Raw genomic sequence first — 12462 nt, 5'->3', positions numbered from 1 at the left:
ACGTACCACCCTCTGGATGAAAGCGTTGACCCTTTGGTCGCTTTTATATCTTTCGCCTCTCACACTAAACCTATGCCCTCTAGTTCTGGACTCCCCGACCCCAGGGAAAAGACTTTGTCTATTTATCCTATCCATGCCCCACATAATTCTGCAGTTCTTTCAGTTTCTAAAACTTCTCAAGAGTTTTCTTAGAAAACAAAAACGGCAAAAACAGAGGAACCATTAGACTGAGGCCACGCTGCAGTAATTGTGGAGAGGAGGGAATTCCGGGTAACAGTTCGGGAAGCAGAACCCTCTCGAGGAATATGTATTAATTTGAAGTTCGATCCCGTTGATAGATTTGCAGGTTTCTCTTTTACTTTGTAGAAGAGGGGGAGGTGTCAGTCAGCAGTAAGGGGTTTTCACAGGAGGGCATGATTTGGAGATGCCAGTGTTGGACTGGGGTATAGAAAGTTAAAAATCACACAACACCAGGTTATAGACCAACAGGTTTAATTGGAAGCACTAGCTTTCGGAGCGCTGCTCCTTCATCAGGTGGTTGTCCGAAATCTAGAGCTTCCAATTAAATCTGTTGGACTATAACCTGGTGTTGTGTGATGTTTAACTTCACAGCAAGGGGTAGTCATGGGCAGCTGTTTAGTGAAGGTCGCTTCCACTGATGTGGGAAGGCAGTGCACGCAAAACCCTCCCTGCCCTAGATAGGTAACCTGAACCAAGATGGGCTTTCCAAGGTCAGGGGGTGCAGAGTGCTGAGGCCGCTGTCATCATTTAGTTCCCATGGGTCCCAAGTCCTTGGGATGCCGTGGCGCCTTAATGATGAATGGGATTGTGTGCAACCGAGACAGGGTCGTGGCAGAACAGTGTCGAGAGTGTGTTGCTGGAAACGCACAGCAGGTAAATCGATGTTTCGGGCTCCAGCATCTGCAGACCTCCCTGTCTCCGAGCAGAACAGTGTTATCCGCTCAGGGTTAAGCAGAACGTCCGCAGCTACTCCCGGGGGTCCAACGAAACACAAAGCGCTATCCGGGAGGGCAAACGTAGGGGGTGGGGTCAGCAAGCACAGCGTAGGGTGATCCCGGTTCGTGAGGGGAAAAAGAAAACGTAGTGCGGTGAAATTGACACAGGAAGTGAAATTGACAAAGGAGGTGAAATTGACATTGTCAGAGCAACCCTGCGCAGGAAGGAGGTAGAGCGTCATGGAGGGGCGGTGGGCAAGATGGAAAGGACGGGGTCAAGGGAGGGCACAGACGGCTGTGTAAGCGCATGAACAAGTGTTACCCTTCATGGTGTCGTGGGGGGATGAAGGTCGGGTCTGCAGGCAATGATAGTCTCCAGCTGAGAGTCGTGAGAACCCGGAATCTTTGTGTGTGTGGGGAGGGATCGTGTGTGTGTGTGTGTGTGTGTGTCTGCGTGTGTGGGTGCATGCGTGTGTGTGTGGCTGCATGTGTGTGTGTGGGTGCATGTGTGGGTGTGTGTCCTGTGTGTGTGTGTGTCTGCGTGTGTGGGTGCATGCATGTGTGTGTTTGTGGGTGCATGTGTGGGTGTGTGTGGCTGTGTGTGTGTGTGTGTCTGTGTGTGTGTGTGCGTGTAGGGATATGCGGGTCTGTGAGAGTGTGTGTAGGTGCATGTGTGTGAGTGTACTGGGGTATCAATTTGTGAGAATGTGCGTGAGTGGCTGTGAATGTGGAAGTGTTTGAGTGAGTTTATGAGAGAGAGCTTGTGTTTGAGAGAGGGTATGCAATAGTGTGTGGGTCGGTAGGAGTGTGCTTTTGTGTGTGTGCGTGTACTTGTGAGTGTCCGTGAAATAGTATACAGTGCAGTGTTGTCACGTGTCATGTGACATGAACCAAAGTGCCCTGTTAAAGTCTTCCCCATGGGTACCGAACTTGACTATCAGCCTCTGCTTGGCCACTTTGCATTGTTGGCTGTCCCATAGTCTGCCTTGGAGGATTGTCACCCAGGGGTCCGAGACCGAAAGGCACAGAGCGCTGAAGTGCTCTCCGACTGGGAGGCTAGAACCAGTCTGACTCAAGATTGGGACACAGACAGACTTTAACCTCACACCTTTAATGCATTGTCTGAGCTGAGATGGCATCTCTTGTAAGACAACCTGAAGTTATCTCGACAACGTAACTTTGAAAAGGTTCTGAGGTTCTTATATTAATGAACGGAAACTAGTAAACCCATTATAAAAGATGAAAGGCTTAACCTAAATGTGTTTAATATATCATTTCAGCTGCATTAAACTGTAATCCTTTTGCTATAAATACTGCGTCTTATGGTCCTTCTTATCATCAGGTTGATCTACATCGGATACACTCTATCCATTCTTTATCCTTCAAAGAAAATCAGTCACCTTCATCAGACACTACCTTCCCTTAACAAATCCATGATGACTATATCGGATGATGACGTGGAGGAGCCTATGGTGGACTGGGGAGGACAAAGTTCAAAATCACACAATACCAGGTTATCGTCCAAGTAGCTTTCGGAGCACTCCTAAAACTAGTGCTTCCAAGTAAAGCTGTTGGACTGTAATCTGGTGTTGTGTGATTTTTAACTTTATCCTGGATTAAACTTTCACTCACTCTGTGGTCACTTCTGTCATCTCTCAGAGTTTTATCGAATCATTTTCTCATACTGGAAATATAAAAGCAGCTGGTGTCCACTCCTCCTATTTCTGACCTGCACCTAAAACAATAACATTACCGATTCGATATGAGAAATAACGTTGTTTGGATATTTGTGAACTGTCCACCCAGATTTCACTTGATATTAGGCTGTAGTTCACAAAAAACAAAATGAGAGTAATGTTGAAATGAGTGAAATCCGGAAACATTTCTTTCGAAATAAGATGGAAAACCAAGGAATTCTGCCATGACTCGTGTTTCTTTGAACCGTGCTCGACTTGACTCCTTAATCCTCCTGGGGACATCCTCAACTTCAAAGTTGTGTCTGCACTCCAGAGGTCTGGCAGACTCAATGTGATGTGCAGACGGAGGTGTTTCATTCCCACTGAATCGATCGGCTCTTTTGGTTGTGGAGTGGTGTTAAAATGCACTGCTTGCGATGGCCGGGAATCGAACCCGGGTCAACTGCTTGGAAGGCAGCTATGCTCACCACTATACCACCATCGCTACAGGCTGAAGCACTCTAGAAATGAGCTGATGTGCCATAATAGTTCTTGACTCGAAATTTCGTTGTTGTTTTGTTGGAAATTTTGCAGTGAAATATTAGAATTGAGAAGTCATCAAAGACCGAGTTTTACTGAGTGGATCGGTCTCCTGATGCCCCGCCTCACTTTTTAATACACACAAAGCAGCATTTCGGATTTCTCATCATCTGAAATCAATCAATAACAGAAATAGCACGAAAATCCCAGGGCAACCCTGGAACGATCACACAATTAAAACTTGTCAAGTTCTCAGAAAGGTTCACCGGACCGAAACGTGAACTCTGATTTCTCTTCATACAGCTTTACCACCGACTTCGGGTTTGGTTTCTGATTTACAGCGTAGACATAGTCATCGAGATAGAGATGTACAGCTCGGAAACAGACCCTTCGGTCCAACCTGCCCATGCCGACCAGATATCCCAACCCAATCTAGTCCCACCTGCCAGCACCCGGCCCATATCCTTCCAAACCCTTCCTATTCATATACCCATCCAAATGCCTGGAAAATGTTGCAATTGTACCAGCCTCCGCCACTTCCTCTGGCAGCTCATTCCACACACGTACCACCCTCTGGATGAAAGCGTTGACCCTTTGGTCGCTTTTATATCTTTCGCCTCTCACACTAAACCTATGCCCTCTAGTTCTGGACTCCCCGACCCCAGGGAAAAGACTTTGTCTATTTATCCTATCCATGCCCCACATAATTCTGCAGTTCTTTCAGTTTCTAAAACTTCTCAAGAGTTTTCTTAGAAAACAAAAACGGCAAAAACAGAGGAACCATTAGACTGAGGCCACGCTGCAGTAATTGTGGAGAGGAGGGAATTCCGGGTAACAGTTCGGGAAGCAGAACCCTCTCGAGGAATATGTATTAATTTGAAGTTCGATCCCGTTGATAGATTTGCAGGTTTCTCTTTTACTTTGTAGAAGAGGGGGAGGTGTCAGTCAGCAGTAAGGGGTTTTCACAGGAGGGCATGATTTGGAGATGCCAGTGTTGGACTGGGGTATAGAAAGTTAAAAATCACACAACACCAGGTTATTGACCAACAGGTTTAATTGGAAGCACTAGCTTTCGGAGCGCTGCTCCTTCATCAGGTGGTTGTCCGAAATCTAGAGCTTCCAATTAAATCTGTTGGACTATAACCTGGTGTTGTGTGATGTTTAACTTCACAGCAAGGGGTAGTCATGGGCAGCTGTTTAGTGAAGGTCGCTTCCACTGATGTGGGAAGGCAGTGCACGCAAAACCCTCCCTGCCCTAGATAGGTAACCTGAACCAAGATGGGCTTTCCAAGGTCAGGGGGTGCAGAGTGCTGAGGCCGCTGTCATCATTTAGTTCCCATGGGTCCCAAGTCCTTGGGATGCCGTGGCGCCTTAATGATGAATGGGATTGTGTGGAACCAAGACAGGGTCGTGGCAGAACAGTGTCGAGAGTGTGTTGCTGGAAACGCACAGCAGGTAAATCGATGTTTCGGGCTCCAGCATCTGCAGACCTCCCTGTCTCCGAGCAGAACAGTGTTATCCGCTCAGGTTTAAGCAGAACGTCCGCAGCTACTCCCGGGGGTCCAACGAAACACAAAGCGCTATCCGGGAGGGCAAACGTAGGGGGTGGGGTCAGCAAGCACAGCGTAGGGTGATCCCGGTTCGTGAGGGGAAAAAGAAAACGTATTGCGGTGAAATTGACATAGGAAGTGAAATTGACAAAGGAGGTGAAATTGACATTGTCCGAGCAACCCTGCGCAGGAAGGAGGTAGAGCGTCATGGAGGGGCGGTGGGCAAGATGGAAAGGACGGGGTCAAGGGAGGGCACAGACAGCTGTGTAAGGGCATGAACAAGTGTTACCCTTCATGGTGTCGTGGGGGGATGAAGGTCGGGTCTGCAGGCAATGATAGTCTCCAGCTGAGAGTCGTGAGAACCCGGAATCTTTGTGTGTGTGGGGGGGACCGTGTGTGTGTGTGTGTGCGTGTGTGTGTGTCTGCGTGTGTGGGTGCATGCATGTGTGTGTTTGTGGGTGCATGTGTGGGTGTGTGTCCTGTGTGTGTGTGTGTCTGCGTGTGTGGGTGCATGCATGTGTGTGTTTGTGGGTGCATGTGTGGGTGTGTGTGGCTGTGTGTGTGTGTGTTTGTGTGTGTGTGTGCATGTAGGGATATGCGGGTCTGTGAGAGTGTGTGTAGGTGCATGTGTGTGAGTGTACTGGGGTATCAATTTGTGAGAATGTGCGTGAGTGGCTGTGAATGTGGAAGTGTTTGAGTGAGTTTATGAGAGAGAGCTTGTGTTTGAGAGAGGGTATGCAATAGTGTGTGGGTCGGTAGGAGTGTGCTTTTGTGTGTGTGCGTGTACTTGTGAGTGTCCGTGAAATAGTATACAGTGCAGTGTTGTCACGTGTCGTGTGACATGAACCAAAGTGCCCAGTTAAAGTCATCCCCATGGGTACCGAACTTGACTATCAGCCTCTGCTTGGCCACTTTGCATTGTTGGCTGTCCCATAGTCTGCCTTGAAGGATTGTCACCCAGGGGTCCGAGACCGAAAGGCACAGAGCGCTGAAGTGCTCTCCGACTGGGAGGCTAGAACCAGTCTGACTCAAGATTGGGACACAGACAGACTTTAACCTCACACCTTTAATGCATTGTCTGAGCTGAGATGGCATCTCTTGTTAGACAACCTGAAGTTATCTCGACAACGTAACTTTGAAAAGGTTCTGAGGTTCTTATATTAAAGAACGGAAACTAGTAAACCCATTATAAAAGATGAAAGGCTTAACCTAAATGTGTTTAATATATCATTTCAGCTGCATTAAACTGTAATCCTATTGCTATAAATACTGCGTCTTATGGTCCTTCTTATCATCAGGTTGATCTACATCGGAAACACTCCATCCATTCTTTATCCTTCAAAGAAAATCAGTCACCTTCATCAGACACTACCTTCCCTTAACAAATCCATGATGACTATATCGGATGATGACGTGGAGGAGCCTGTGGTGGACTGGGGAGGACAAAGTTCAAAATCACACAATACCAGGTTATCGTCCAAGTAGCTTTCGGAGCACTCCTAAAACTAGTGCTTCCAAGTAAAGCTGTTGGAATGTAATCTGGTGTTGTTTGATTTTTAACTTTATCCTGGATTAAACTTTCACTCACTCTGTGGTCACTTCTATCATTTCTCAGAGTTTTATCGAATCATTTTCTCATACTGGAAATATAAAAGCAGCTGGTGTCCACTCCTCCTATTTCTGACCTGCACCTAAAACAATAACATTACCGATTCGATATGAGAAATAACGTTGTTTGGATATTTGTGAACTGTCCACCCAGATTTCACTTGATATTAGGCTGTAGTTCACAAAAAACAAAATGAGAGTAATGTTGAAATGAGTGAAATCCGGAAACATTTCTTTCGAAATAAGATGGAAAACCAAGGAATTCTGCCATGACTCGTGTTTCTTTGAACCGTGCTCGACTTGACTCCTTAATCCTCCTGGGGACATCCTCAACTTCAAAGTTGTGTCTGCACTCCAGAGGTCTGGCAGACTCAATGTGATGTGCAGACGGAGGTGTTTCATTCCCACTGAATCGATCGGCTCTTTTGGTTGTGGAGTGGTGTTAAAATGCACTGCTTGCGATGGCCGGGAATCGAAGCCGGGTCAACTGCTTGGAAGGCAGCTATGCTCACCACTATACCACCATCGCGACAGGCTGAAGCGCTCTAGAAATCAGCTGATGTGCCATAATAGTTCTTGACTCGAAATTTCGTTGTTGTTTTGTTGGAAATTTGGCAGTGAAATATTAGAATTGAGAAGTCATCAAAGACCGAGTTTTACTGAGTGGATCGGTCTCCTGATGCCCCGCCTCACTTTTTAATACACACAAAGCAGCATTTCGGATTTCTCATCATCTGAAATCAATCAATAACAGAAATAGCACGAAAATCCCAGGGCAACCCTGGAACGATCACACAATTAAAACTTGTCAAGTTCTCAGAAAGGTTCACCGGACCGAAACGTGAACTCTGATTTCTCTTCATACAGCTTTACCACCGACTTCGGGTTTGGTTTCTGATTTACAGCGTAGACATAGTCATCGAGATAGAGATGTACAGCTCGGAAACAGACCCTTCGGTCCAACCTGCCCATGCCGACCAGATATCCCAACCCAATCTAGTCCCACCTGCCAGCACCCGGCCCATATCCTTCCAAACCCTTCCTATTCATATACCCATCCAAATGCCTGGAAAATGTTGCAATTGTACCAGCCTCCGCCACTTCCTCTGGCAGCTCATTCCACACACGTACCACCCTCTGGATGAAAGCGTTGACCCTTTGGTCGCTTTTATATCTTTCGCCTCTCACACAAAACCTATGCCCTCTAGTTCTGGACTCCCCGACCCCAGGGAAAAGACTTTGTCTATTTATCCTATCCATGCCCCACATAATTCTGCAGTTCTTTCAGTTTCTAAAACTTCTCAAGAGTTTTCTTAGAAAACAAAAACGGCAAATACAGAGGAACCATTAGACTGAGGCCACGCTGCAGTAATTGTGGAGAGGAGGGAATTCCGGCTAACAGTTCGGGAAGCAGAACCCTCTCGAGGAATATGTATTAATTTGAAGTTCGATCCCGTTGATAGATTTGCAGGTTTCTCTTTTACTTTGTAGAAGAGGGGGAGGTGTCAGTCAGCAGTAAGGGGTTTTCACAGGAGGGCATGATTTGGAGATGCCAGTGTTGGACTGGGGTATAGAAAGTTAAAAATCACACAACACCAGGTTATTGACCAACAGGTTTAATTGGAAGCACTAGCTTTCGGAGCGCTGCTCCTTCATCAGGTGGTTGTCCGAAATCTAGAGCTTCCAATTAAATCTGTTGGACTATAACCTGGTGTTGTGTGATGTTTAACTTCACAGCAAGGGGTAGTCATGGGCAGCTGTTTAGTGAAGGTCGCTTCCACTGATGTGGGAAGGCAGTGCACGCAAAACCCTCCCTGCCCTAGATAGGTAACCTGAACCAAGATGGGCTTTCCAAGGTCAGGGGGTGCAGAGTGCTGAGGCCGCTGTCATCATTTAGTTCCCATGGGTCCCAAGTCCTTGGGATGCCGTGGCGCCTTAATGATGAATGGGATTGTGTGCAACCGAGACAGGGTCGTGGCAGAACAGTGTCGAGAGTGTGTTGCTGGAAACGCACAGCAGGGAAATCGATGTTTCGGGCTCCAGCATCTACAGACCTCCCTGTCTCCGAGCAGAACAGTGTTATCCGCTCAGGTTTAAGCAGAACGTCCGCAGCTACTCCTGCGGGTCCAACGAAACACAAAGCGCTATCCGGGAAGGCAAACGTAGGGGGTGGGGTCAGCAAGCACAGCGTAGGGTGATCCCGGTTCGTGAGGGGAAAAAGAAAACGTAGTGCGGTGAAATTGACATAGGAAGTGAAATTGACAAAGGAGGTGAAATTGACATTGTCAGAGCAACCCTGCGCAGGAAGGAGGTAGAGCGTCATGTAGGGGCGGTGGGCAAGATGGAAAGGACGGGGTCAAGGGAGGGCACAGACGGCTGTGTAAGGGCGTGAACAAGTGTTACCCTTCATGGTGTCGTGGGGGGATGAAGGTCGGGTCTGCAGGCAATGATAGTCTCCAGCTGAGAGTCGTGAGAACCCGGAATCAGTGTGTGTGTGTGGGGGGGGACCGTGTGTGTGTGTGTATGTCTGTGTGTGTGTGTGTGTGTGTGTGTCTGCGTGTGTGGGTGCATGCGTGTGTGTGTAGCTGCATGTGTGTGTGTGGGTGCATGTGTGGGTGTGTGTCCTGTGTGTGTGTGTGTGTCTGCGTGTGTGGGTGCATGCATGTGTGTGTGTGTGGGTGCATGTGTGGGTGGGTGTGGCTGTGTGTGTGTGTGTCTGTGTGTGTGTGTATGCATGTAGGGATATGCGGGTGTGTGAGAGTGTGTGTAGGTGCATGTGTGTGAGTGTACTGGGGTATCAATTTGTGAGAATGTGCGTGAGTGGCTGTGAATGTGGAAGTGTTTGAGTGAGTTTATGAGAGAGAGCTTGTGTTTGAGAGAGGGTATGCATGTGTGTGTGGGTCGGTAGGAGTGTGCTTTTGTGTGTGTGCGTGTACTTGTGTAGTGTCCGTGAAATAGTATACAGTGCAGTGTTGTCACGTGTCGTGTGACATGAACCAAAGTGCCCAGTTAAAGTCATCCCCATGGGTACCGAACTTGACTATCAGCCTCTGCTTGGCCACTTTGCATTGTTGGCTGTCCCATAGTCTGCCTTGGAGGATTGTCACCCAGGGGTCCGAGACCGAAAGGCACAGAGCGCTGAAGTGCTCTCCGACTGGGAGGCTAGAACAAGTCTGACTCAAGATTGGGACACAGACAGACTTTAACCTCACACCTTTAATGCATTGTCTGAGCTGAGATGGCATCTCTTGTTAGACAACCTGAAGTTATCTCGACAACGTAACTTTGAAAAGGTTCTGAGGTTCTTATATTAAAGAACGGAAACTTGTAAACCCATTATAAAAGATGAAAGGCTTAACCTAAATGTGTTTAATATATCATTTCAGCTGCATTAAACTGTAATCCTTTTGCTATAAATACTGCGTGTTATGGTCCTTCTTATCATCAGGTTGATCTACATCGGATACACTCCATCCATTCTTTATCCTTCAAAGAAAATCAGTCACCTTCATAAGACACTACCTTCCCTTAACAAATCCATGATGACTATATCGGATGATGACGTGGAGGAGCCTGTGGTGGACTGGGGAGGACAAAGTTCAAAATCACACAATACCAGGTTATCGTCCAAGTAGCTTTCGGAGCACTCCTAAAACTAGTGCTTCCAAGTAAAGCTGTTGGACTGTAATCTGGTGTTGTGTGATTTTTAACTTTATCCTGGATTAAACTTTCACTCACTGTGTGGTCACTTCTATCATCTCTCAGAGTTTTATCGAATCATTTTCTCATACTGGAAATATAAAAGCAGCTGGTGTCCACTCCTCCTATTTCTGACCTGCACCTAAAACAATAACATTACCGATTCGATATGAGAAATAACGTTGTTTGGATATTTGTGAACTGTCCACCCACATTTCACTTGATATTAGGCTGTAGTTCACAAAAAACAAAATGAGAGTAATGTTGAAATGAGTGAAATCCGGAAACATTTCTTTCGAAATAAGATGGAAAACCAAGGAATTCTGCCATGACTCGTGTCTCTTTGAACCGTGCTCGACTTGACTCCTTAATCCTCCTGGGGACATCCTCAACTTCAAAGTTGTGTCTGCACTCCAGAGGTCTGGCAGACTCAATGTGATGTGCAGACGGAGGTGTTTCATTCCCACTGAATCGATCGGCTCTTTTGGTTGTGGAGTGGTGTTAAAATGCACTGCTTGCGATGGCCGGGAATCGAAGCCGGGTCAACTGCTTGGAAGGCAGCTATGCTCACCACTATACCACCATCGCTACAGCCTGAGCCGCTCTAGAAATGAGCTGATGTGCCATAATAGTTCTTGACTCGAAATTTCGTTGTTTTGTTGGAAATTTTGCAGTGAAATATTAGAATTGAGAAGTCATCAAAGACCGAGTTTTACTGAGTGGATCGGTCTCCTGATGCCCCGCCTCACTTTTTAATACACACAAAGCAGCATTTCGGATTTCTCATCATCTGAAATCAATCAATAACAGAAATAGCACGAAAATCCCAGGGCAACCCTGGAACGATCACACAATTAAAACTTGTCAAGTTCTCAGAAAGGTTCACCGGACCGAAACGTGAACTCTGATTTCTCTTCATACAGCTTTACCACCGACTTCGGGTTTGGTTTCTGATTTACAGCGTAGACATAGTCATCGAGATAGAGATGTACAGCTCGGAAACAGACCCTTCGGTCCAACCTGCCCATGCCGACCAGATATCCCAACCCAATCTAGTCCCACCTGCCAGCACCCGGCCCATATCCTTCCAAACCCTTCCTATTCATATACCCATCCAAATGCCTGGAAAATGTTGCAATTGTACCAGCCTCCGCCACTTCCTCTGGCAGCTCATTCCACACACGTACCACCCTCTGGATGAAAGCGTTGACCCTTTGGTCGCTTTTATATCTTTCGCCTCTCACACAAAACCTATGCCCTCTAGTTCTGGACTCCCCGACCCCAGGGAAAAGACTTTGTCTATTTATCCTATCCATGCCCCACATAATTCTGCAGTTCTTTCAGTTTCTAAAACTTCTCAAGAGTTTTCTTAGAAAACAAAAACGGCAAAAACAGAGGAACCATTAGACTGAGGCCACGCTGCAGTAATTGTGGAGAGGAGGGAATTCCGAGTAACAGTTCGGGAAGCAGAACCCTCTCGAGGAATATGTATTAATTTGAAGTTCGATCCCGTTGATAGATTTGCAGGTTTCTCTTTTACTTTGTAGAAGAGGGGGAGGTGTCAGTCAGCAGTAAGGGGTTTTCACAGGAGGGCATGATTTGGAGATGCCAGTGTTGGACTGGGGTATAGAAAGTTAAAAATCACACAACACCAGGTTATAGACCAACAGGTTTAATTGGAAGCACTAGCTTTCGGAGCGCTGCTCCTTCATCAGGTGGTTGTCCGAAATCTAGAGCTTCCAATTAAATCTGTTGGACTATAACCTGGTGTTGTGTGATGTTTAACTTCACAGCAAGGGGTAGTCATGGGCAGCTGTTTAGTGAAGGTCGCTTCCACTGATGTGGGAAGGCAGTGCACGCAAAACCCTCCCTGCCCGAGATAGGTAACCTGAACCAAGATGGGCTTTCCAAGGTCAGGGGGTGCAGAGTGCTGAGGCCGCTGTCATCATTTAGTTCCCATGGGTCCCAAGTCCTTGGGATGCCGTGGCGCCTTAATGATGAATGGGATTGTGTGCAACCGAGACAGGGTCGTGGCAGAACAGTGTTGAGAGTGTGTTGCTGGAAACGCACAGCAGGGAAATCGATGTTTCGGGCTCCAGCATCTGCAGACCTCCCTGTCTCCGAGCAGAACAGTGTTATCCGCTCAGGTTTAAGCAGAACGTCCGCAGCTACTCCCGGGGGTCCAACGAAACACAAAGCGCTATCCGGGAGGGCAAACGTAGGGGGTGGGGTCAGCAAGCACAGCGTAGGGTGATCCCGGTTCGTGAGGGGAAAAAGAAAATGTATTGCGGTGAAATTGACATAGGAAGTGAAATTGACAAAGGAGGTGAAATTGACATTGTCAGAGCAACCCTGCGCAGGAAGGAGGTAGAGCGTCATGGAGGGGCGGTGTGCAAGATGGAAAGGACGGGGTCAAGGGAGGGCACAGACGGC

General features: G+C 47.3%; 3 non-coding genes across 3 annotated transcripts; all 3 read right to left on the bottom strand.

Moving 5' to 3' along the window:
• Positions 1 to 3065: 3065 nt before the first annotated feature.
• Positions 3066 to 3137, bottom strand: trnag-ucc (transfer RNA glycine (anticodon UCC)). The gene has a single exon. It is a non-coding gene; the product is annotated as a tRNA-Gly (tRNA).
• Positions 3138 to 6787: 3650 nt separating this feature from the next.
• On the bottom strand, positions 6788 to 6859 carry trnag-ucc (transfer RNA glycine (anticodon UCC)). Its single transcript has one exon. It is a non-coding gene; the product is annotated as a tRNA-Gly (tRNA).
• A 3686-nt stretch (positions 6860 to 10545) lies between these two features.
• trnag-ucc (transfer RNA glycine (anticodon UCC)) lies at positions 10546 to 10617 on the bottom strand. The gene has a single exon. It is a non-coding gene; the product is annotated as a tRNA-Gly (tRNA).
• Between the last annotated feature and the right edge of the window lie 1845 nt (positions 10618 to 12462).

Source organism: Chiloscyllium punctatum, chromosome 15 (assembly GCF_047496795.1).
Source record: "Chiloscyllium punctatum isolate Juve2018m chromosome 15, sChiPun1.3, whole genome shotgun sequence".
NCBI lineage: Eukaryota > Metazoa > Chordata > Chondrichthyes > Orectolobiformes > Hemiscylliidae > Chiloscyllium > Chiloscyllium punctatum.
Note: the sequence above shows the minus strand (reverse complement) of the source record. Positions and strands in the feature narration are given on the sequence as shown.